The 26,940-nt window shown below is 41.8% G+C and overlaps 1 pseudogene; it reads left to right on the plus strand.

The window, feature by feature from the left end:
* Positions 1–26,940, plus strand: LOC143998020 (peptidyl-prolyl cis-trans isomerase FKBP3 pseudogene; annotated as a pseudogene).

A 26,940-nucleotide genomic window follows, 5' to 3' on the forward strand; every position in this document is an offset into this window, starting at 1 on the left:
ATGTTCATTGGACAGGAGGACAGTGGATTAGCTTCAAGACCAGGGTTTGGCCCTAATGTCATTGATGACATTGATGAGTAATTTAAAGCTTAGCAAATTAACCACTTCAATACCAGGCACTTAAACACCTTCCTGCCCAGACCAATTTTGAGCTTTCAGCGCTGTCGCAATTTGAGTGACAATTGCGCGGTCATACAACACTGTACCCAAATGAAATTTTTATCATTTTTTTCCCACAAATAGATCTTTCTTTAGTGGTATTTGATCACCTCTACGGATTTTATTTTTTGCTAAACAAATAAAAAAAGACCAAAAATTTTGAAAAAATGTTTTTTTTGTTTCAGTTTCAAAACTTTGTAAATAAGTAAGTTTTATCCTTCACTGATGAGCACTGATGGGGCTGCACTGATGGGCACTGATAAGGCAGCACTGATGGGCATCGATGAGGTGGCACCAATGAAGTGCCACTGATGAGGTAGCATTGATGGGCACTGATATGAGGCACTGATAGGTGGCACTGATGGGCTCTCATAGGTGGCACTGATGGGTGACACGTATGGGCACTGATAGGTGGCACAAATTGGCACTGATAGCTGGCACGGATTGGCATGGATAGGCGGCATGGATGGTCATGGATAGGTGGCACAGCTGGGCATGGATAGGCGGCACGGGTGAGCATGGATGGGCCCTGATAGGCGGCATGGATGGGCACTGATAGGTGGCATGGATGGGCACGGATGGGCACAGATGGGCACTAATAGGCGACATTATATTTTATTATACTGTACTGATGGATGCCAATCAGTGCCAAACAATAATGCATGCCAATCCATGATGCCCATTGTGGGCACTGATTGGCATCCATTGTGGGAACTGATTGGCACCCATTGTGGGCACTAACTGGCATCCCTGGTGGTCTAGGGTGGCATACCTGGTGCTGGGCATCCCTGGTGGTCCAGTGTGGGCATCCTCGGGGGGCTGTGCTGATAATCGATCAGCACAGACCCCCCCTGTCAGAGGAGCAGCTGATCGGCTCTCCTCTACTCGCGTCTGACAGACGCGATTGAGGAAAAGCCGATCACCGGCTCTTCCTATTTACACTGTGATCAGCCGTGATTGGACACGGCTGATCACGTGGTAAAGAGTCTCCGTCTGAGACTCTTTACCGAGATCGTAGTTGCGGGGTGTCAGACTGACACCACTCAAAATCCTGATCACATCATATGATGTCCGGTCAGGATTTTGAAACCACTTTGCTGCTGTCATTCTGCTATAGGCAGTGGTTAAGTCAGAATCAGATGGGTGCACAGAGGAAGATTCTTAGCCAAGATATTTTTAAAATTTTTTGTATTTTTTTCTAGTTTTGGAAAGAGACGGAAGGATAAGAACTTATGTCCAATTCTTTCTGCTGGGTAGATTCTCTGTATTTGTCCTGGTGAAAATTATGTGAAATCCAAAATTTACTACGGTCACATAATAACAGTGAGCTTAAAGTGGTTGTAAAGGCAGAAGGTTTTTTTCATCTTAATTAATTCTATGTATTAGGATAAAAAGCATTCTGTGTGCAGTAGCCCCCCTCAGCCCCTAATACTTACCTAAAGTTCAATCTAGATCAAGCTATATTGCAGCAGTGTCTCAGCTGTCCAGGACTCCCCTGCTTGTTGGCTAAGATAGCAGTGTGGTGCCATTGGCTCCCTAGCCTGTCCATCAAAGTCAGTCAGCCAATGAGGAGAGAAAGTGGGTGGGGCCGGACCATGGGTTAGACTAAATTGACACAGGGAGTTGTGGCACTCAACAGGAGGGAGGGGCCAGGAGCACCGAATAGGGACCAGAGAAGAAGAGGATCTAAGCTGCTCTGTGCAAAAGCAGTACACGGGCAGGTAAGTATAAAATATTTGTTATTTTTAACAAAAAAAACAAGACTTTATAATCACTTTAAACCTTCCATTGGGGATACCTGTTCTACTAACAACTGTCTAACATGGTAATTGCCCTCTCTTTGTAGAGAGTACCTCTTACTTCCTTCTGAATGTCCGAGACAGGAAGCGATGGGATATCTCACCAATGGGACACATAAAGTAAAAAATAAACAGTGTTTTAACATTTCCCTATTCTAAAGAACACTAAAAAGAACATTTTAGCTATGCATACATTTATACACGTTTGCGTTAAAGTAGAACTATAGACAGCACTTTTTAAAAATTTTGGATAGTGTAAGGAAGGATCATAACCCCTGGCAGTTTTTTATTTTTTTGGCATCTGCGTCCCTTTAGGGAGATTTCTCTTCACTTCATGTCCCATAACCAAAACAAGAAGTGAGAGGAAATCCCTGCAAATTACGTTAATTCCTTGGAGACCCCCAGATCACCAGAACTAGTGTCCCCATTGGAAAATTTCCCCTCTATTACTTTTCTGAGGACATCCCAAAATGTGGGCTTTTCTTTTACTTTCAATTTCAATGTATATGATAAACAGGACAAATAGAGAGGGTGAATCTCCCTAACGGGGGCACAGACAGCAATAAAAACTCCATTCTTTTCATGGGAAGAAGCATGCTTTTACCCTCTTTTACCTTTTCAACTGGTGATTGAATAGGCACACTTCTAATACTATAAATGGAGCCAGCAGCGTTTGCTCATGACATGTATAAGACGTGCCTGTAAAGGAACAAGACAATTAAATCTTATTCATGGCAATCTAAAAATTCCAGATCTAGCAAAGACATATTCATGGGCTCAATGTGGGGAAATGTTAGATTACAGAGCTTTATCGCTCTTTATTCTTTTTACAACTGCAGCTGTGGTTTACCAAACAAGGCTATGATACCATCACAAAACATTTTATTGCTGAGAACATCAGAAAATTAGATACATGTGAAATTTCAAAGAGATCTTAAAACTAAATTATAGGAAGAACTTGCAGAATACAAATTACTTTTTCCAATAAAACCTTCTCCTAAAACTTTGAATCAATTTCCAGGACACGCAGAAATATGCTCTTGCTCACGATGGGTAGGTTTGATAAAGTCCCTCCCAGGGAATTGCATAACTGTATACAGTATATCAGGCATGTCAAACTCAAGTCTAAGGACGGTTAGCAAAGGCAGTAGGAACTTTCCTGTAAGGCACACTTTGACAGATATTCTTTTCAGACAGATATTACATGTTAAAGCAGACCTTCCATGTAAATAGAAAGTTCACTTACTTACTGCACCCAGCATTCCCAAATGAAATGCCTTAAAAAAAAAAAAAAAAACTATTTAAAAAAGTTTGACCAAAAACTAGCGCGAAAGTACTGTTTTTTTGGGGTTTTTTTGTGGGATTTGAGTGCACAAAACTCTACAGGAGGCTATGGTGAGACCAGGACCGAAGTAAATATTTTAAATATTATTTTTGATAAGCAATTTAGCGGTACCCCCATGAAGGCCACTTACAGAATGTATTGTACCCCACTGGTTGCCCTGACCTTGCAAGTGCTCTGACACTCTGGGTTCCGACATTCTTGCAGTGACAAAAGATACTCAGAAACAGTGGTGGCCGTTCCATAAGGGGCACAGGGGCACCGCCCCCCTAAAGTTTTGACAAATAGGAAAGCTAATCATAGGATGATTTATTTTTAAATAAATGATAATATGACTAATATTTTTTAACATCTCAAAGTAAAAAAAAAAAATGTTAGTCATATTATCATTTATTTAAAAATAAATAGTTTTATGTGTGTGCATTATGCGGGGCACCGGACTAATGGGTTTCTATAATTCCTGTAATTTTTTTACATGCATGTGATTAGAGCCTGACAAACTCCCTCTCATCGGTTTTCATAAAGAAAAACCCAGTGACCACGTCCCATAGTGACGAAACGCGTAGGGAGGAGGAGCAACGTCCTGACGCCACCAGCTCACGTGTTTGTTCCGGAAGTATTGGATGCTACTTATCGAGACCGGCCGGCTCGAATTTGTTACGCAACTTGTTTAAACTACTTTTTTGTAAGTGCGCAATCTGTTTTTTACTTCATTAAATCAATTGGGTTTTATACTATTGCGAGTTTTATTTTCTTTATGAAAACCGATGAGAGGGAGTTTGTCTGAAGGCTGGGAGAAGTAACAGGTTCCTGTATCCTCTTGTATCTATTTGGTAATACCCTGGACTGGGGGAATCAGTCACTTGCGCTACATGGTTCTCTGTAACAAGGAACCATACACCTTTGGTAAGCGGCAATAATATCTGTGGTGGAGGTCGTGCACTGTTCACATCAATTTTGGATGGTTTACTGTCACTATATCACTGTGGAGTTGCTGTAAACAGATTTTTCTTCTAAAGACTTTATGGACATTTTTCAAATTATTTTTCACTATTTACTATTGTGTTTCACCAGTATACTAAGTTAATTGAATTTTCTGAGGAAACATTTTTTTTTTCTCTCTTCTTTTTTATTATTCACACTGTATCAGATTAATTAATTATTATTTATGGTGTTTGTATTAGGAATAAGGATTTATGCTTGTTATCTTCATTGACACAGTATAGTTTATCTTTATGTGATTTAATTTCTTTTACACAGGATCGATTAATTATTCATCAATTTCTTTAATCATTCACTTTGGTGTAACTCTGCTTAGTTTTTACATTCTTATTTTTAGCGCAACCCACTATTTTTTCCTTTATGCCAAATGTAGTATAACATTTGGGTTTGCTGCTTAATATTTTATATTTTATTCTTTACTTGATAAGCGCGGTTTTTCCTCTTTTTCTATATCTTGGTTTCCATGCCTAGGCAAATGATGTCATACAAACCATGAGCCTTCGGGAGGGGAGAAGGGGTTTTCTAAGCTAAGCACACCCTCCTGACTGCATGCCTGAACTAACGGCAGATGGATTCCAGTAAGTAAATGCTACATGGATCATTTGCCTTTACTCAAGATGGCCACAGCAAGAAATGCTAGAGGGGTGTTTTACAAATGGGTTGATTTACTAAGTGCAGTTGCTCCAGACTTTAGTAAATGGGCAGAAACTCTGCTGACTTCCATCCAATCATGTGAAAGCAAAAATACTGTTTTTTTAATTTTCTTTGTACGTGATTGGATACTCTTTGCAAAGTGAAGCTTTACCTCATTTACTAAGCTCTGGAGCAACTTTACTTTGCAAAGTGCACAGTCAATTTGCCTTTAGTAAATCAACCCAAAAGTGATATCTCAGCAAAATAAAGTACAAGCACATTGATGGATGGGAGAGTTTGCTTTGAAAATGAAAAATGAATTAAATAAGATTTTTGGTTTGTGGTGCTCAGATGCTGTGTAGTTTCTCTTTAAGTGCTACCTCAGTACTTCTGCTATGAACTTTGAGTTTAAATTGCTCCACAGAGGTTAGTGCGATTTTGGTTCTAAGCTTATTTACTACCTTCTAAGAATGTACTGTATAAATACTTCAATATCCATAGGCTGGCCACAGATTCACTTTAAGGCGTTGAAAGTTAACCAAAGTAATAATAATGTCATACAAAAAGTACATTTGGTAATCCCCAGTTATTTTTTTATGGACCAGGGGAGCCTGCAGATACTCTACATAGGGTGTGGATGTCTGACCTGACTCAAGGCTAAAACTCCCAACTGATAAACATAATATGTGAGCTCAAAATGAAAATGCTTGGTGTTAATGAAAAGGCTTACATTCTGGGTTAAAATCAGAAACATCACAAAGAAATTAAATTTAACACAAATTCTTTCTTTTAAAGTGTTCTTAAACCCAGAAGCCTGCATTCACTATATCTGGTTTCCCACAGTACACAGAACAGGGAAATATATAAATAACTATAACAAATATAGCACCAATCAAAGATCATAATCTGTAATTGATAACAACAAATTCATTGATAGGGTAGGATTACTCACACGATGGACTAAAATCCCACCTATATTATATGTGCTATATTTGTTATAGTTATTTATATATTTATGTGCAATATGGGGGAGCAGTTAGATGCCCCAGTAGAAGTCCTTTGTGACGAAATGCGTAGGGCGAGGTTTCTATGTTCCATGTATTGCTTTTATATATGTGATCATGTTTTTTAATATTTTTTCTGTACATGCTGGTTTTGTGCCAATAAACAGCAAATCCTGTTTTTGAACTACACGATGGGAAGTCATTGTTCTTTTTGTTTTACATATGATTCCCTTCGGGGGTTTTTTCTTCATTATTGAATATTGGTTGGAGACCATCTTTTTCCCATTGGAAACTTTGGAAGAAAGTTTGGAACCCTCGAGACGGTGTTGTTGACTAGTATTTATGATTATGTGCATACCCCTCAATCATTGTAGTAGTATGGACATATACATATCTAGATCTGAGAGATCTTGTACAAAAGAGATAGTTCAATCAGCAATACACATTTATTTATAGGGTTACATAATATATACAAATTACACACCAGACAGTATGTACATCACAATATACAGTGTAGGTCCCCTGGCTTACATGATATTTATGAGTTACTCACAGAATCGTATTTACAATACAATATAAGGTGCAAGTTCAGAGTTAGATTACCTGTTAACTTCAGGTCAGCCCATGGTGACTGCCGTGTGCTCCCACACCAGAGTGACTTGGCTTGCTCACAAAGCATTATATCCCCCCTACTTCCTGTAGTGTGGCTAATCTAATTTTCCCTAATTGGTCACTGTACCTAGTCAATGTATATTGGGAACAGCCTGATTGGATGAGTCAACAAAAGCTGTTGTTTACTTCCCAGGTGAGATGTTATCAGGGAAAACAAAAGGCCAAGCTTTGAAGTTGAACCAATTACAGTAACACCAACACAAACACTCAATACTTTAAATATATATTTAAATCTAATGGAAATATATTTCTAATTACAATGTTGTACAGGTATTAATGGAGATTTCACATAAACTCATAAGGCTACAGATGGCCCCTTGTGGCCAGTTTAGAATATGAGACTCGGCCACACATAGAATAATGGTTTATGTGCAATCTTCTTTAATATTTGGAACGTTTGGCTTTGCCCTCTGAAATGAAATAAAACTCTTTGAGAAGAAAAAAAACTTTTAAAATCCCCATCTCTACAGTTCACATTTCTGGATCCCAGTATCGGTAGTCCTCACTTGTTCTGAATGTAATAAGTCCATAATAAAAATCATAGGATACAAAACACAATAAAAAACAAACAAAAGGGATAAAAAAAAAAACATGAGGATCCTTGTTCTCAACCGTCCAATAATAATAGTACGAAAGTCAATAATGTCCATCTGGTCATGTTGCCCTTGCTTCTGGGACAGCCTCCCATGGTGATTCACGTTGGATACCGCATACAGTAATGGCCTTTGGACCAGCTTTCCCGGCTAAGATTATACTTTGTTAATGTGGACAGAGGTAGAGAAAGAACACCACAAGTACATTTGAGACACATGCATTCAAATTAATGCTTGTCTGGTAAGTCTGAGCAGTTAGGACCTTTTATTAGAATTACCATAGATATACTGCGACATATTAATAAGACCCCTTTCTCAGTGACATGTGTAACAATTTGGTTACGCCCTTCAGCCAGGTGTCTGATTTCCACCCCCCATCTTTCTTCCTCCATGGTCATATGCCTGCAAGTAACTCTGTTCTGCCTTCTGCTGTATACCACTGTGTGTCTGTGTATGACCCTTCAAGTGTCCAGGGGGCTCTTGTTGCCATCGCAACTCACCACTACCTCCTTTTACTGGAGCTGTGTTCCATGCTGGTCCCAAACATTGGGCATACCGCTCCATCCTTGGCTACCATGTGTAGCTACTGTACGAGCCCTGCCTTTAGCAGGCTACGGAAGAGGTCATCACTTTAAGAGTTCTCATTGCAGATTAAGCAGTGTCGCCTACGCAGACAAAAATAACTTGATTTCAGAATACAGATAGGTGTGATGTCACCAGTCACTAGTGGCTTCAGGAAAAATCTAACTAAAATACTCTTGAGTACAAATGTACTATACTCCCTGCTATTTGCCAATCACTATGAGTCTCACAAGTCCCAGTATATCTATGATATTCACGCAATGCTCTTTGAACTTATTATGGCACAAAAAGGAAAAACTGAGCAACCTAAAAAAAAGGAAAATGATCAATGACCACATCTGATGACTGCCCAATATTAGAACTGTAGAGAGGATTGTATGTCACATATACCCAGAAAATAGTCACATGGTTGTAGCTAAACCCTAATATTACTATTGTCATGATAATAGCTACAATGACCTAAATTCATATAAAACAATTATCCAATGTCATAAAAGAAAAACAAAAACTGTTGGATACTCGACCCGTCCCCAAAATGCTAAAGGGAAGCTTTTAATATTCTATATCAACATTTGTAATTGCTTTAAATGTTCTCCATATAATGTTCCCCATACTCCCCTCTTTTTTTTTTTTTTATTTCACCATAGGCAAGCCAAACTGAAGAATCACCAAAAAAAATAAAAAAAATAAGGTGATATAGGAAGTAAAGAAAAAAAAAATAGTTTTCCTTAAGAGAAAAAGTTGAAGGAAAAAAAACTAAACAATAAAGAGAAAAAAAAACTATTCAGATTGAATGCTGCCTCAACCTTTAATTTGTTAAAGAGCCTTGAATCTGTAATTGTGTTAAACAAGATGATTGAATTTGCCTTTAAGCATTGCGCAACACCCTCTCTTGGTGGTGATTAACCTATTAATTGACTCTCCATGCAAAACAATTTGCAAGTCAAGCAGGCCACAAAAATTTGTATTAGAGAGCGCAGGACCTCTGTTTATTGAAACAGACCGCCCCCAAAACATTTTTTTTTTTGTTTTAGAATTTAGTTAGGCCTGACTGTAATTAATTCCATTCAAGGCTTCTCCTTAAAACCAACATAAAATTATGTTTTAAGGTCCTCATCTGTGTTTGACAATACTTTGCCCTGTCTGAGTCCAATCATCCATCCTTGTTTGGGCAATTACCCTAAAATACAAAACTTAAAAATCATGAATAACACCTCACTGTACCTCTCTGAGAGGTTCATAATGGTCTACAATAGTAGTGGATGCTTGGAACAGACTTCCAGCCAAGGTAATGGGTCCATTAACCGTAAGTACAGTCAATAATGTCCAGGACCCACCCCCATATCTATACTCGGACAGACCAAAAATTATGGAAAAACTGGGAGGGTTTGTAAATACTTAAATTCTAAACGACAACATGTAGATCTATAACCTTCACACATATTAGCATCACATGAGTTAATTTGGAAGGAAAAACAAAACAAAACACAAGACCTACTGAATCCATAAGATGCCACAAGGTGCAAAGTAATGTATCATGGTAGTTTCCGAGTGTCAGAGTGAAAGAACCTTCACTCTAAACCACAGGAAAGGAGAAAACAAAGATATACACAACATCCCTACAGTTCCTCCTAGTTATAGGGATTGAGATTTCATATTTGTACAAAGGTTATTTATTCGCAAGTACATTTAAACTTGTAAAAAAAAAAAAATTATAAATTTAAACTGGTACCAGCATTGAGCTCATTTCCAATGAAAAAAAAAATTATAAAATAATCATAAACAGTACAACGCATGCGCATTAGTGTGATCACACTTATTTATGGCCATAAAGCAATGTTGAGTACAAAAAAGAAAAATATCTTTGTTTACACATGGACAGTTCATACCCATGCATTCCATCACTCAAACATACACATTCATTTCGATTGCATCCCATACATCCTGGATAGCACCTTGGTAATTGCAAATTAATTGTTATGTGTTTCTGCAAACGGGAGAGAGAGAAAAAAAAAAAAAACAACAACCAAGAACACCAACCAAAAACAAAAAATAAAAATAAACTGAAGCAAGAGTAAGATTCTGTACTAAGCAACACTTGTACCCTATACCTTTGAATATTTATCGCAGTCTTCTGATCCTTTGGGGAAGATAAACACCTATATTACTAATAACCATGTTTGAATACCTAGCCTAATATACATTACCTTAGGTGTATGTATTTATGTATATACATCTATATTGATACACCTGCTTAACATGTAAATACTTTTTCATGAGCTCCCTGCACCTGGAAAATATAACTTATACAAAAGTTATTACCCTTTTCCCTTTCTTTGGCACAAAGAAAGCAAACACTACCACATTGTTACATTTGCATATTTACATTGTTATATGTTCACTGACATCCGCACTTGGATCTGGTGAAAATAAATTACTCAGATCATAGACATCTGAATGACACATTAGATCTGGTATTTCTTTCGCTGTGTCTACATTGCTTATATTTAAGTTTTGTTCCCCGTAAGGGGAAGTCCTAGCAGATAATATAGATAGATTGGGCCTCCCTCCTGTATTTTCTGTTTGAATGGAATAGACGGTTTTCTGTGGGGTCTTAACAATTTGATCAAAAGATTGTTTTATTTCTTTCAGTTCTTTATTACACTGTACCACATCTGCATGGCATGCTTCATATTTTTCCTTAAGAACATGTTGTGATGTTTCCATTATTTTATTGGTATTTTCCCAATTATGAATATGTGCCTTCAGTAGCTTAATCTCATTTTCAAGAGACGTAATTGTGGTTATTAACGTAAGTTCTTTCAGAACTGATCTCCTGTGCTGTAATCTGAGATCGCTTTCCATGGTATTTACATTCAAAGGGGAGCATGAGGCTATTTGCCTTTGACTAGTAACTGTGGAGCCATGCCTATAGATCTTATCTTTGGAGGCATTGTAATTGTAATGATGTCTCTTTCTGTTTGAAAAGGTGGCCAATTCTCCTGTAGTGTGACTTGCTAAATAGGTATTTTTGTTTGTACGCTGGTGATAAATCTTTGATTTCACAGAATTAGACCTTCTGGCTACATGAAAATAATTGTGCATACAATCCATGATACTTTGATATGAATCTTTAAGAGGATTTATAAAAAATCCACATTGAATTTTAAATTTTGGATGGGCATTAGATATTAGGAGGGTTTTGTACTCTGGGTCCTCTCTGTGTACATTTCTCCGTTTGCCTACATAGTAAGCTGACCATAGCCTGTTTGCATATAGAAGTGGATTCTCGTTATTTTCCTGTTTTGTTCTAAATGCTGCTATTAAGCCTAGGTCAAAGGGATATAATATTTTTAGCAGTTCATCTACAGTTTCATTGTAATCTGCTCTTCCTTCTTTAACATGGTCTGGTAAGGAAGACCATGTGTCTAAGTTAACTGTTAATAGTAAAACTTTAACCTGATCTCTGGAGTTGGCAACTCCCAGCAATTTACATCGTTGCAAGACATTATCTGCATGAAATGTTATGTGCACTCCTGGCAATAGTTTGCCAATATTGTTAGCTACAAGTAGCACATTTTCTAAAGACTGTCTGTCCTCCCTATCCATCTTTTGTGCTGTACTCTCAATTCCTGTTACATGCACTTCATTCACTGCAGGAATCATCTTTCAAACCTTTTTTTTTTTTTTTTAAATAGACTGAATCTTCATGCATATAAACATTGGGCAACAGCTCTTTTTATCTCCTTCTAATGTATCTGGACTCTTCATGTACAAATTCTATAATATATTTAGCTTTTAGCATAAATGATGTGTTCCTTAGTATACTAACAGTTGGCTTCCTAATGATTACACACTGTACAACACAGCTATTTTTTATAGCCCATTTCTATATTGAGCACATAGAGCACCCAATGTTACTTTTTAGCCTTCAGATGAAAAACCCTTTCATAGTGTGCCTTTTGTAGATATTGCAACCCTTTGAGATACTGCTGAAAGAGACCACCAATTTTTCCTGTCCCTTCGTCGGTCGCCATTTGTTGACTAGTATTTATGATTATGTGCATACCCCTCAATCATTGTAGTAGTATGGACATATACATATCTAGATCTGAGAGATCTTGTACAAAAGAGATAGTTCAATCAGCAATACACATTTATTTATAGGGTTACATAATATATACAAATTACACACCAGACAGTATGTACATCACAATATACAGTGTAGGTCCCCTGGCTTACATGATATTTATGAGTTACTCACAGAATCGTATTTACAATACAATATAAGGTGCAAGTTCAGAGTTAGATTACCTGTTAACTTCAGGTCAGCCCATGGTGACTGCCGTGTGCTCCCACACCAGAGTGACTTGGCTTGCTCACAAAGCATTATATCCCCCCCTACTTCCTGTAGTGTGGCTAATCTAATTTTCCCTAATTGGTCACTGTACCTAGTCAATGTATATTGGGAACAGCCTGATTGGATGAGTCAACAAAAGCTGTTGTTTACTTCCCAGGTGAGATGTTATCAGGGAAAACAAAAGGCCAAGCTTTGAAGTTGAACCAATTACAGTAACACCAACACAAACACTCAATACTTTAAATATATATTTAAATCTAATGGAAATATATTTCTAATTACAATGTTGTACAGGTATTAATGGAGATTTCACATAAACTCATAAGGCTACAGTGTCGACCCCTCCTTCATTGACGAAGGGACCTACAGCCCCTCCATTGGCTGATTGACCATCGGTGACCTGTTGCACGGTTCCTGTGGAGTCGAGGACTCATTTGTTCAAGCTCGTTTGACCTGGTGTTATCCACATACAGGTCCTCTGTCTCTGGTAAGAGTACCCATTTTATTTACATCTCGTTTGATGTCATCTCCCCAGATGCAATGGGACCACCTTTTTGCCTATGCAACATATGAGCCACCATATTGGTGATATATACATGGACTCTGGGGACTGATTTATTAGTGTTTGTATTTTTTGTGTATTTGGATTGTACCATTTGGGTTGGTGTTAGCCATTTCACCACTCTTTTTATTATTATTAATAATATTTTTTTTCAGCGCTACATTATTGTCTTTCTTTTTACCTTAATGCATTCTATGCATTAACATTAAAAACCTTCTGTGTGCAGCAGCCCCCCCTCAGCCCTAATACTTACATGAGCCCCATCTCGATCCATCTCATTGGCTGAGACAGCAGCGGGTGCCATTGGCTCCTGCTTCTGTCAGTCACAGCCAGTGAGCCAATTAGAGAGAGAGAGAGAGGGTAGGTCAGAGCCATGGCTCTGTGTGTGAATAGGCACACAGAGCAGTGGCTCGGGAGCGAGCCTGCTCGGGTGCCCCCAGAGCAAACAGCTTACTCTGGGGGCAGTCAGCAGGAGGGAGGAGCCAGGAGAGCTGGCTGGGAAACCCAAGAAGAGGAAGATCGGAGCTGCTCTGTGCAAAACCAGTGCACAGAGCAGATCAGTATAACATGTTAGCTATTTTTTTTTCTTTCAAAGCCAAGCCTTTAATATCACTTTAAGCTCAGAGCACTCACATATGGGTCACCTTTCAGTAGACGACTTGGCTAATTTGCATTACTTGCTTTTAACTATTACAATAATTTAGCAACACCTTGTTTTATTACAGTTACCTGATAGTTTATGTTTTTTTTTTTGTTTTTTTTTGGAGATGTGCGAAGAGAAATTACACAAACACTTGTAGGTAAAATCAAACTGTATATAACATTTAATTAAAGTGTTACTAAACCCTCAACAGTAAAATCAGTCTGTATATGCAGTAAAGCATGCTTTTAATACTCACTGTGGAACCTAAGGGGTTAAATTCCCTGCGTTGTGTAAAAATGATGTTCGGTTCTTTCTTCTCTGATCCTTGTCTTCTTACAGAGTCCCCAATCCATCTCCTGATAGAACAGAGCCTTGGAGACACTCCGCACATGTTTCGTTTGGTGTGTATTGCTAGAGAGTTTTTTTTTCTCTTGGGAGAGTGCATGTGATCAACACAGGGCCAATCAGCACTGTCCAGACAGAGGAGCAGGAGTCTTGCAGCCTCATAGGACAATCAGGGGAGAATGAAAACTTCTTCTTCAAGCTTTGACCAGTGCTCTGCAAGAAGTCACAAGACTGCTATATACCGCTGATGAGAAAAGGTATTTAGCAGTTTATATTTACTAAAACTATTGCATTTCCATGTTCTGTGTACTGTGAGAAAGAAGATATAGTGAATGCAGGGTCTTGGGGTTAGTAACACTTTAAGAATTGACAGATAGAAATAGCAAACATAATAATATTGGAAAATGGTAGCTTAGCTATAGATGCCTTTTGTCAAGGAGTTCCCCTTTTCATTATGGCTTGGTAGATGATCAAACCAGATGTGTGCATGAAGCAACCATGGTAAGAGACTACTTTATTCCAAGCTTTGGCTGTGGTATATACATGAGTAATTGGTAGGGGGCATGTGCAATTCATTTTGTAACAAATCAAATTTGTCTGAATTTTGCATGTTTCAGACATTCGGATGCATGCGAATCTCTGAAGAAAAAGATAACAAATTTCAACTAATATGTAAAAAAATTATAACAAAAATAACGAACGAATTCTGCATTATTTGTTAATTCTTAAAAGGTCTAATTAAACAAAGGTCAACTCAGAGTAAATCTTATTGTCCAATCAGCTGATTCATTGTTGTGCTTAGTGATGGACGAACTTCCGACGGGACGTTTCGCGAACGCGAAATGCGAACGGACCCAAACGTTCGCGAAACCGAACGTTCGCCGCGGGCCCCATTGACTTCAATGGGAGGCGAACTTTGCAAACCTTCATGTCGAATTTGCGGCCACGTGGTAATTATTAGGGGGTAAAACGTAGTCCCACCATCTGGACAATGACATAATACATGTATGAGGTGAATTTGGGATCGATAACTACAAGCATTTTTATTTTATTTGGGAAATTGTTCTAACAATTCAGGACTATGGAGCTAATGAAGGCAATGGAGGAGAGGGAAGGTCAGGGACCAGGGTAGGCAAAGAAGAGGGTGCAGGAGATGATCACCAGCAGCGTGACATACCGGAATGACACATGCACCGTGATAGAGGCATCTGACAGCAGCACCGTAATACAGAGCACTGACAGCAGCACCGTGACATACAGCGCTGACAGCAGCACCGTGACATACAGCGCTGACAGCAGCACCGTGACATACAGCGCTGACAGCAGCACCGTGACATACAGCGCTGACAGCAGCACCGTGACATACAGCGCTGACAGCAGCACCGTGACATACAGCGCTGACAGCAGCACCGTGACATACAGCGCTGACAGCAGCATCGTGACATACAGCGCTGACAGCAGCACCGTGACATACAGCGCTGACAGCAGCACCGTGACATACAGCGCTGACAGCAGCACCGTGACATACAGCGCTGACAGCAGCACCGTGACATACAGCACTGACAGCAGCACCGTAAGCAGCCCCAGGAGGAAGTCAGCACAGCACAGGGATGGTGTGATCCCCTCATAATAAGAACCCCCAGGAGGAAGTCAGCACAGCACAGGGATAGTGTGATCCCTTCATAATAAGAACCCCCAGGAGGAAGTCAGCACAGCACAGGGATATCATAAGCAGCCCCAGTAGAAATATGACACCGCTCAACCTCTTCAAAGAGGAGGGTAGGGGCATATAGTACGGTGTGCTTTTTTGGGTCAAGGAAGTGAGCCAAATGAATTAAGAAGGTCTGTGTGCTTGATTAAAAAAATAGTTTATAGACATATACATGGTCTACTGGTCACATGTGTTGAATTCCTCTGAGATCCATGCCTCATTCATTTTTAGAAATGTGAGGTAGTTAACACTGTGGTGAGCTAGGCGAGTACGCTTATCGGTCACAATCCCCCCTGCTGCGCTGAACGTCCTTTCGGACAGGACACTGGATGAGGGGCAAGCCAACAGTTCGATTGCAAATTGGGCAAGCTCTGGCCAGAGGTCAAGCCTGCCCACCCAGTAGTCTAGGGGTTCATCACTCCTCAGAGCGTCCACATCGGCCGTTAACCCAATGTAGTCGGACACCTGACGGTCTAGGCGTTCCCTGATGCTGGATCCGGATGACACCTGTCGATGGGTCGGCTGAAAGAATGACCTCATATCCGAAGTCACCAACACATCTTCAAACCGGCCTCTTCTTGCAGGCGCTGTTGGATTGGTACCCGCAAATCCTTCTCTGGGAGTGGGAATTGCTCCTCTGCCAGCGCACGCAAAAGCAGAATGCAGCATTTCTCGAAGCAAGGCCTGGAAGTGCTGCATTCTGACAGCCCTCTGCGACGGCGGTAACATTTCCGCCATTTTGTGTTTGTACCGGGGGTCTAAGTACGTTGCCACCCAGTACTGGTCCTTGACCCTCATGCTTTTTATACGGGGGTCCCTATTAAAACACTGGAGCATGAAGGCCCCCATTTGCACTAAAGTGGAAGCGGTGTGGTGGCCTGGCTCCTGCTCATCATCCAGGATAATGTCGTCCTCTTCATTCTCCTCTCCCCATCCTCGCACAACAGGGATCCCAGAAAGGTTTAAAGCATGCTCTTCTTGCTCCTGCTCATCCGCCCCGGCACCATCCTCCTCTGACTCCTCATCAGACTCCTGTTGTTGACTTGTCTCAGATAGAGTAGCCCCCCCTGGGAATTCATCCAGCATTGCGACTTCCTCATCTTCCCGCTCCTGCTCCTCCACAGCCTGATCAATGACACGACGCAATGCACGCTCCAGAAAGAAGGCATAAGGTACCATGTCACTGATGGCGCCATGGCTGCGACTGACCAGTTTGGTGATCTCCTCAAATGGCCGCAGAAGTCTGCATGTGTCGCGCATGAGCAGCCACTGGCGCGGTGAAAAAAAACCCAGCTCCCCAGAACCGTTTCTTTCGCAGAGTTCATACAGGTAGACGTTAACTGCACGTTTCTGCTGGAGCAGCCTATCAAGCATATAGAAGGTTGAGTTCCATCGCGTCGGGCAATCGCAAATAAGACGTCTGACCGGCAGATGGTGTCGCCGCTGAATGTCAGCAAGGCGAGCCATGGCCGTGTAAGATCTTCTGAAATGGGCCGAGATTTTCCTTGCCTGCCGCAAGATGTCCTGGACCCCAGGGTATTTGACAAGGAATCGCTGCACGACCAAGTTTAAGACGTGTGCCATGCACGGCACGTGCGTGATTTTGCCCTGTTTCAATGCGCTAAGCAGATTGGCACCGTTGTCACACACCACTTTACCAACTGTCAAATTGAGCGGTGTTAGCCACTCATCTGCCTGTGAACGCAAAGCTGAAAGGAGTGCCGGGCCAGTGTGGCTCTTTGCTTCCAGGCACAACAGACGCAGCACGGCATGGCAACGTCTCACCTGGCATGTGGAATAGGTTCTGGGGAGCTTGGGCGGTGCAGTGGAAGAGACGCTAGCAGCGGAAAAGGAGGAGGCAGCTGAGGAGGAGAGGGAGGAGGATGGAGTAGGAGGAGGAGAAGAAGAGTCAGGCCTGCATGCAATCCGTGGCGGTAAAACCAAATCTACACGGGTGCCACGGGTTACATGCTTGACGGCCGTCAGAAGGTTCACCCAGTGGGCAGTAAAACTGATATACCTTCCCTGCCCGTGTTTGCTAGACCACGTGTCTGTGGTCAGATGTATCTTGGCACCGACACTGTGTGCCAGAGATACATTCACTTGCCGCTGAACATGGCCATATAGCTCTGGGATGCCCTTCTCTGAGAAATACTTCCTTCCTGGGACCTTCCATTGTGGTGTTCCAATGGCCACAAATTTGCGAAAGGCCTCCGAGTCCACCAGTTTATATGGCAGTAGTTGGCGGGCTATGAGTTCTGACAAGCCAGCCGCCAACCGTTGGGCAAGAGGGTTATCCGGCGTCATCATTTTTTTACGCTCAAACATTAGGCCCACGGAAGCCTGCCTTTTTGCAGAAAAATGTGAGCTTGGCGTGATGGAAGGTGGAGTGGAGGACAATTGTGAGGAGAGAGGAGAAGGAGAAGTAGAAGACGAGGCTGGACGGTGAGAGCCTGCAGTGTGGCTTTGTGTGTTCCGTTGCTCCCACTGGGCTCGGTGATGGCTGCTCATGTGCCTTCTTAAGGCGGTCGTCCCTAGGTGAGTATTGGGCTTACCGCGACTAACGCGTTGACTGCAAAGATTGCAGATGGCAACGCTATTGTCAGCAGCGGACACGTTAAAAAAAGCCCACACTGCGGAGCCATGTGCCGGTGTCCTGGGAGCGCCAGATGTGACCGTACATGGTCGATGACTCGCTCCTGATACATTTGCAGTCTGCTTTGTCCCTGCTGTGCAATGTAAGTCATTGCTGCTTCTCCTCCCTATCTGCTGGTCCATATCTCCCTCTGAACTCCCCTCCTCTTCCTCTCTTGTGGGCACCCACGTGACATCACTAGACACGTCATCATCAACGTCACCTTCCCCACCGCTATAAGTAGAGATCTCGGAGTAGGCAGCAACACCGGGGACCAACCTCCTCCTTGGGCTGATCTGGGTACTGGCGTCAGACTGCTGAGTAGCGCTTGTTGCTACCTCCTCTTCCTGATCCAATACCAAGAGTGGCTGCGCATCAGAAATGTCCTCTTGATATGGATCGGAAAATAATTCCAGTGACTCAAGCGGAAGGTATGTGGTGGTGGTGGTGGTGGTCGTGTTGTTGGTGGTAGTGTCTTTGGGGGTGCACATAGCAGAGAGTGAAGAAGAGGGTGCAGATCGAGAGGATGAGGAGGGTGCAGAAGAGTAAGGCTGAGCGAGCCACTCAACCAAGTCTGGTGCATCCTTTAAAGTAATTGAACGCACCTTCTGCAACTTCCCACTTTGGCTCAAGCCTGTTGCTCCTGCCCTACCCCTACCACCCCTGCGGAAGGGCCTGCCTCTTCCTCTGCCTGTCATTTTTTAAATGACCCTGTGACAAAACTCTTAGTCCCTATACCGATGAAGGACTGCTGCAGTATAGGGCAGCGGTCAGCAGTGGTGCACGTCAACCCTATCTATTGTGGACCGATAGCGGTCCTTACAGAACAGCAGACTGTACCGCACTCAAGCCTATGTACCGTAGCACCCTATACCAAGTTACCAGTCCTTATAAGAACTTTTGTGGACCAAGCAGGTTGTGTATTAGTGTTTAGCAGACTGTACGTCAGTCCCTATACCGCTGAAGGACTGCTGCAGTATAGGGCAGCGGTCAGCAGTGGTGCACGTCAACCCTATCTATTGTGGACCGATAGCGGTCCTTACAGAACAGCAGACTGTACCGCACTCAAGCCTATGTACCGTAGCACCCTATACCAAGTTACCAGTCCTTATAAGAACTTTTGTGGAACAAGCAGGTTGTGTGTTAGTGATTAGCAGACTGTACGTCAGTCCCTATACCGCTGAAGGACTGCTGCAGTATAGGTGAGCGGTCAGCAGTGGTGCACGTCAACCCTATCTATTGTGGACCTATAGCGGTCCTTACAGAACAGCAGACTGTACCGCACTCAAGCCTATGTACCGTAGCACCCTATACCAAGTTACCAGTCCTTATAAGAACTTTTGTGGAACAAGCAGGTTGTGTGTTAGTGATTAGCAGACTGTACGTCAGTCCCTATACCGCTGAAGGACTGCTGCAGTATAGGTGAGCGGTCAGCAGTGGTGCACGTCAACCCTATCTATTGTGGACCGATAGCGGTCCTTACAGAACAGCAGACTGTACCGCACTCAAGCCTATGTACCGTAGCACCCTATACCAAGTTACCAGTCCTTATAAGAACTTTTGTGGACCAAGCAGGTTGTGTATTAGTGTTTAGCAGACTGTACGTCAGTCCCTATACCGCTGAAGGACTGCTGCAGTATAGGGCAGCGGTCAGCAGTGGTGCACGTCAACCCTATCTATTGTGGACCGATAGCGGTCCTTACAGAACAGCAGACTGTACCGCACTCAAGCCTATGTACCGTAGCACCCTATACCAAGTTACCAGTCCTTATAAGAACTTTTGTGGAACAAGCAGGTTGTGTGTTAGTGATTAGCAGACTGTACGTCAGTCCCTATACCGCTGAAGGACTGCTGCAGTATAGGTGAGCGGTCAGCAGTGGTGCACGTCAACCCTATCTATTGTGGACCTATAGCGGTCCTTACAGAACAGCAGACTGTACCGCACTCAAGCCTATGTACCGTAGCACCCTATACCAAGTTACCAGTCCTTATAAGAACTTTTGTGGACCAAGCAGGTTGTGTATTAGTGTTTAGCAGACTGTACGTCAGTCCCTATACCGCTGAAGGACTGCTGCAGTATAGGGCAGCGGTCAGCAGTGGTGCACGTCAACCCTATCTATTGTGGACCGATAGCGGTCCTTACAGAACAGCAGACTGTACCGCACTCAAGCCTATGTACCGTAGCACCCTATACCAAGTTACCAGTCCTTATAAGAACTTTTGTGGAACAAGCAGGTTGTGTGTTAGTGATTAGCAGACTGTACGTCAGTCCCTATACCGCTGAAGGACTGCTGCAGTATAGGGCAGCGGTCAGCAGTGGTGCACGTCAACCCTATCTATTGTGGACCGATAGCGGTCCTTACAGAACAGCAGACTGTACCGCACTCAAGCCTATGTACCGTAGCACCCTATACCAAGTTACCAGTCCTTATAAGAACTTTTGTGGAACAAGCAGGTTGTGTGTTAGTGATTAGCAGACTGTACGTCAGTCCCTATACCGCTGAAGGACTGCTGCAGTATAGGTGAGCGGTCAGCAGTGGTGCACGTCAACCCTATCTATTGTGGACCTATAGCGGTCCTTACAGAACAGCAGACTGTACCGCACTCAAGCCTATGTACCGTAGCACCCTATACCAAGTTACCAGTCCTTATAAGAACTTTTGTGGAACAAGCAGGTTGTGTGTTAGTGATTAGCAGACTGTACGTCAGTCCCTATACCGCTGAAGGACTGCTGCAGTATAGGTGAGCGGTCAGCAGTGGTGCACGTCAACCCTATCTATTGTGGACCGATAGCGGTCCTTACAGAACAGCAGACTGTACCGCACTCAAGCCTATGTACCGTAGCACCCTATACCAAGTTACCAGTCCTTATAAGAACTTTTGTGGAACAAGTGAGTTGTGAATGTTTAGCAGACTGCAGCAGAAGGGCAGCAGTCAAGTATAATATCCTTTCTATATTTGGAAGAAAGAATATTATACATGTACAAGCCTATTACTGTACCACTGATACCAGTCCTGAAAAGAACCTTTGTGGAACTAATAATAACAGCAAGTCTTTAAAATTACCCTCACTGCCTGACAACACTGCTTCCTTCCTGTCCCTATACAAATTGGCAAAAAAAGAGAACGATTAGTGGTTACTGGAACAGCTCTTTTGTGGACCTTGATAGTAACAGCTAATGATGATGATGATGATGATGATGATGAAAGACTAATCTGGCTGTCCCTGTAGCATACACCGTCCTTTCCCTTTCTCTAAACTAACAAAAGACACTCAGGCTGCTGCAAGAATCAGCAGCACAGCAAACCTATCAACACCTAACACCTATACCAGTCCTGAAAAGAACTTTTGTGTACCAAATAGCTAGTGGTTTATCTCTCCCTACTCCACACAGGAACCTGTCCCTATCGTAACAGAAGAAAGAATGTAAAATGGCCACCGGATCGGGTGTATTTATAGGTTAGGGGGAATGTACAAGTGTCCATGTGCTGTCATGTCTCAATTGGCTGTCCTGTATCACATGATAAACGTGTCACCAAAGGTTAAAGTTCTTGTATACATTAAACACGTAAGTCCGCCGCGGCGAACGACGGAAAAAGGCGTTCGAACGTGCGGACCGCGAATGTCGGAAATTCGCCGCGAAACGACCGCCGGGCGAACCGTTCGGCCATCACTAGTTGTGCTGGAGGTTGGATTACTGGCAATGTGCATTCCTGAGAACTGAGTGAGAAGGGTGTTGTATTGTATTTGAGCAGAGGAGAAGAGGTATTGGGGGTTATTTACGAAAGGCAAATCCACTTTGCACTGAAAGTGCACTTGGAAGTACAGTCACTCTAAATCTAAAGGGTAGATCTGAAATGAGGGGAAGCTCTGCTGATTTTTTCATCCAATCATGTGCAAGCTAAAATGGTGTTTTTTATTTTCCTTGCATGTCCCCCTTGGATCTACAATGACTTTACTTCCAAGTGTACTTTCAGTGCAAAGTGGATTTTCCTTTAGTAAATAACCCCCATTGTCATTGTGTGTAAACCCTAACAACACACTTTCACCTACAGGTAAAGCCTAGATTAAGGCTTACCTGTAGGTGCTGTAAATATCTCCTAAACCTACATGGTTTAGGATATATTTACAATTCCCCGTACGAGGAGTTCTTCTGTGCATGCGCCGATGTCCTCGGGGCATGCGCACTTTAGAAGGGTCACGGCGTGCCGTTTTCATTAAACGACATGCCGTGACTGGCGGCTCCCGCGCACACGCACGGGAGTGATGTCACGTGACTCCGGCCAGTCACACAGCCGGAGTTCGTGACCCCGGAAGGAAGATGGACACTTCCAGCCGGCGAGAAAATAATCAGGGTTTACTTCCTCTTTAATGGGTTCAATAAACAAGCGACTTTCTGAACTACAAATCATTATCACACACACACATATATATACAGTACATAAATAATGAATTATATGAAAATGAAACAATTAAACAATAAAACGAATCAATTCGTTATATCGAATCGAATATCTATACTCTACAGAAATACCGAATTATCTGAAAACTAATTAACGTAACATAACGAACATAACAGTATGAAATTATGTATTTTATTAATTAAAATTTTTTTTTCCATCATGCACAAGTCTAATTGGTAGTATTGACCAATTGTAACCCTAAGGCTCGGTTCACACAGGGGCGGCATGACTTGCAGCGCCGCGACCTGCACACGATCAGCGGCGACTTGCAAAACTACTTCTGTATAGAAGTCAATGCAAGTCGCCTGAAGTCGCCCCAAAAATAGTACAGAAACCTTTTTTCTAAGTCGGAGCGACTTGAGTCGCTACTATTAGAACGGTTCCATAGTACAGAACGGAGCGCGACTTGTCAGGCAGCGAAGTCGCCTGGAGAAGTCGCTCCTGTGTGAACCGAGCCTTAGAAAAGGGTATTACCCTTAAAGTGGATGTAAACCCTCACATATACCCAGTGAAGTAAACAGCCTTAGATGATACACTGAGATGAAAGAAACCCTCCTATCTAAGTTTTACATGTATATCTTCTGTCTTCAGCTTTATATACTGTTTAGAAAGTTCAGATCGTGTTAGGAGATTTTCTCTGGTTGGCACTGCAGTGAAGCCTGGGCATATGGTCAAGGCAGCTGATTGGAGGAAAGACACACACCCCCTCTTCTCATAGGTAGAGACTTTCAGCTCTGTTAATTGAATCATTCAGGGCTCTACTAATCTATTTATAGCATCCTCTCCAACACAAAACTCAGACTGCTTTTATCATATGTGACGGAGAACTTGTCAGGAGTGATCAGGCTTATAACAGAAGAATGGAGCAGGAGACAGCTATGGGACATAGTGCTTTGAAGAGAGATAACATAACACTGCAGATATACCGGTATGTGCCCAGCTGAAATTTCATGAATCGGATTTACATCCACTTTAACCCCCCTAGCGGTAATCCCGAGTCTGGCTCGGGTTAGGAATTTGCTGATAGAAGCGGTAACCCCGAGCCAGACTCGCAATGGCTTCGCTGGATGCAGGGGAGGACACAGGGAGAGTTACTTACCTTTTCCCCTGGATCCAGCGATGTCCCCCGCGCTGTGCGATCGAGCTGTCCTCCGCTCGATTCACAGTGCCGAATGCCGCCGAGCTCCGTTCCCTGCGACGTTACGGCGCACGGGAGCGGAGAACGGCGGCAAATTCAAACAAGTAAAAATACACAAAACACACACAGTACTGTAATCTTACAGATTACAGTGCTGTATTAAAAAATACACACCCCCTTTGTCCCTAGTGGTCTGTGCAGTGCCCTGCATGCAGTTTTATATTATAAATACTGTTTTTTTCTGCCTGGAATTTGGAGATTGCCCATAGCAACCAAAAAGTGTCCCTTTTTCAGTGTTTTTGGATTTGATTACATTATTGAATAATTTTTATTATTCTTTATTATATTATAAACTTTATCATACCCGGGATGTCTGCTAGACTCTGGTTTGAACAGATTTAAGAGAGTTATTCCTAAGAATTACAGGACTACAAAATAAAACGCCAAATTCCCATGCAAAATAATTGCACCGCTTTCAGCACCTAAAACCAGAATGAATCATACCGCCAGGGAGGTTAAGGAAGGATATTTTATTTACCATTACCATTAAGGAATATAGCACACATTCCTGTAGGGGCTTGGTCATTTGGTCAGTTTGTAATGACATTTGTATAGAATAAAGTCAACTAAGATAACCAAGTTTAGGATTCATTCTTATGTATTTGGTGAGCCATAATAAAGAAATCTGGCTTTTCTTCATCACACCTACTGGCAACCAATTCTCCTGACTTTACAACCTTTTCCTCCTCATATGAAAAATCTCCATCTTGTGATCATAGACTGTGCATATTTTCCAATGTGTAAATAGGCTCACTGTATTTTTAGGGACTTTGTACTATCCCTATATAATTAATTTTATAACTTTGGAAGCTGCTCAAAAAGATGATTAAAAAATGCTGCAAGCAATGACAAACGTTGTATTGTTTCAATAAGATTTAATACCACCATTTCCTAATTATTCATTTTTCTAAAAACCCGCAGTGGAAACAAAAGTTCATTTTATCATAAAACTCAAACCAGAAACGGCACAGATATTCTTAAGTAGGAAACATTGCCTCAGACAAGCGTGTATAAAATGCACCATGTGATTCCTGTATAGAAAATTAAACATTAACGTGAGATGCCAAACAAGTAACATAACATAACGCATTTGGCCCGGAGCGTTGAAAATCAGGCTCAAAACAAAAAATATCTTTGCCAATGTTCATTACTGTGCCTTTGTTTCTCGTTAACATGATAACATTACTACAGAAGAGGCCAATCTGACATAAAATACTAGATTGCAGATTTTTTTAAGCTAAGATGTATCAACTGGTTTGGATCGGTATAGTTATTTAAAAAATACTGTGTTGTAAAGAACACCATACAGCAGTTTGCTATAAAAACGGAATAGAATACACAGAAAAAAAACCTCATGAAGCTGCATACACACGATCGGACTTTGTACAAACTTTCCTGTGGATTTTTGTACAAAGGGCGTCGGGCGTGAACTTGTATTGCATACACACGGTAGGACTTTTTCAGCCAACTTTCACCAAATCATGTGGTTTTTCTTCTCTTTACCGCCACCTGTGGTCAACTTCTGTATTATTGTCTTATCTTTTGCATTGGTTCTAAGCATGCCTGTTTGTACTTTGTACAAAAGTCCTATGGTTTTATGTACACACGATCGGACTTTGCTCCATCAAACTTTTGTTGCCGGAAAGTTTATCCGTTCGCACAGCCAACAAAAGTCAGATGAAAACCGAAAAAGTTTGTCCGATGGAGCATACACACGGTCGGATGTTGCTCCAAAACAGCTCATTTGCATGTTTGTTGTCAAAAAGTCAGATCGTGTGTACCGGAGATATGTCTTTAATTTGCTCCTATAAAGAAGGGATGTGCTTGTAATAAGCTTGCATTGAGAGATAATGCATGGTAGTTTTGTACGTATTTTCTTTCTTCATTCATTATGACAAGGACTAAAAAAATTATTTGTTTAAAAAATGTCCTTTTGTGAAGTTAAGCCTCGTACACATGATCGGATTGTTGGCCAACAAAACAGTGGACTTTCGTCCGAAGGACGTTGGCCCAAACTTGTCTTGCATACACACGCCACACAATTGTTGGTCAACAATCATGAATGTAGTGATATACTACATGGTTTTTCAGCTCTTTAGCGCCACCCTTTGGGCTCCTCCTATTAATTTTGTGTTAATAGAAGTTTGGTGAGTGTTGATTTGTGCTTTTCATTTTGAACTTTTCATTTCGTGCTTTTTATTTTGCGCTTTTCATTTCGTACTTTTCAGTTCGTTTCTGATTGGCCGTTCGTCAACCAGACATGTTACGGAATCGGAAGAGATAATGTGTTATTTATTATTGGCCTTGGAGTTATTGCTTTGACATTTTTTTTTTTTGGGTTGAATAATAATGATTTGATTTGGTATATTTTCTATATTTTTGAATGCATAAAATTCACTTTTTGGTTAAGTTCTATCGACAGATAGCATGTCTAATTTTTTTTTTTTTAATGCACAATAAAAAAAACTGTGGAGAATAATACTTGGCTATGTGTTTTACTTCAAATGACAGTTTGGGAGTAGGCAGTTACATATAAAAAAAATACAATGTAAAATTGACAAGGGACACCAACATAGTTGTATCTTTGATCTTAAAAACTACGGGAAACCGAGCCGAGAGAGGAGCGAGGAGCAACTTCACAACGTCAATTTACCGAAGAAGGATGTGATCGTCTTCCTGCAGCATAACTCATCGGAGTCGTTCCTGGCAGAACACAAGTTGCTAGGAAATGTCAAAAATTTAGCAAAAACAGCCAATAAGGATCATCTCATCACAGCCTATAACAAATTTTTTGAAACAAAGCGTTTCAAGGGAACAGATGGTGCTGAAGGTGTGACAAGACAAGTGAAACTGAAACCAAGATAGAGGTGGTTGATGAGGGTCCCCCCAAGTACACCAAGTCCACTTTGAAGAAGGGAGAAAAGACCAGCTTTCCAAAGAAAGGAGACACTGTGCATTGTTGGTACACTGGGACTTTGGCGGATGCAGCTGTGCTTTACAGCAATATACCAGCAAGTGCAAAGAAGAAGAGAGGTACCAAGCCCTTAACCTTTAAAGTTGGTCTTGGCAGAGTCATTAGAGATTGGGATGAAACTCTTCTCACCATGAGCAAAGGTGAAAAAACTCAACTTGAAATCGAGTCTGAATGGGCCTATGGCAGGAAGGGTCAACCTGACGCCAAAATCCCACCCAATGCCAAGCTGTTTTTTGAAGTGGAACTGGCTGACATCAACTGA

The sequence above is a fragment of the Lithobates pipiens genome, unplaced genomic scaffold (assembly GCF_037356315.1).
Source record: "Lithobates pipiens isolate NorthernLeopardFrog02 unplaced genomic scaffold, aLitPip1_a1.2 Scaffold_19, whole genome shotgun sequence".
Classification (NCBI taxonomy): Eukaryota; Metazoa; Chordata; class Amphibia; order Anura; family Ranidae; genus Lithobates; species Lithobates pipiens.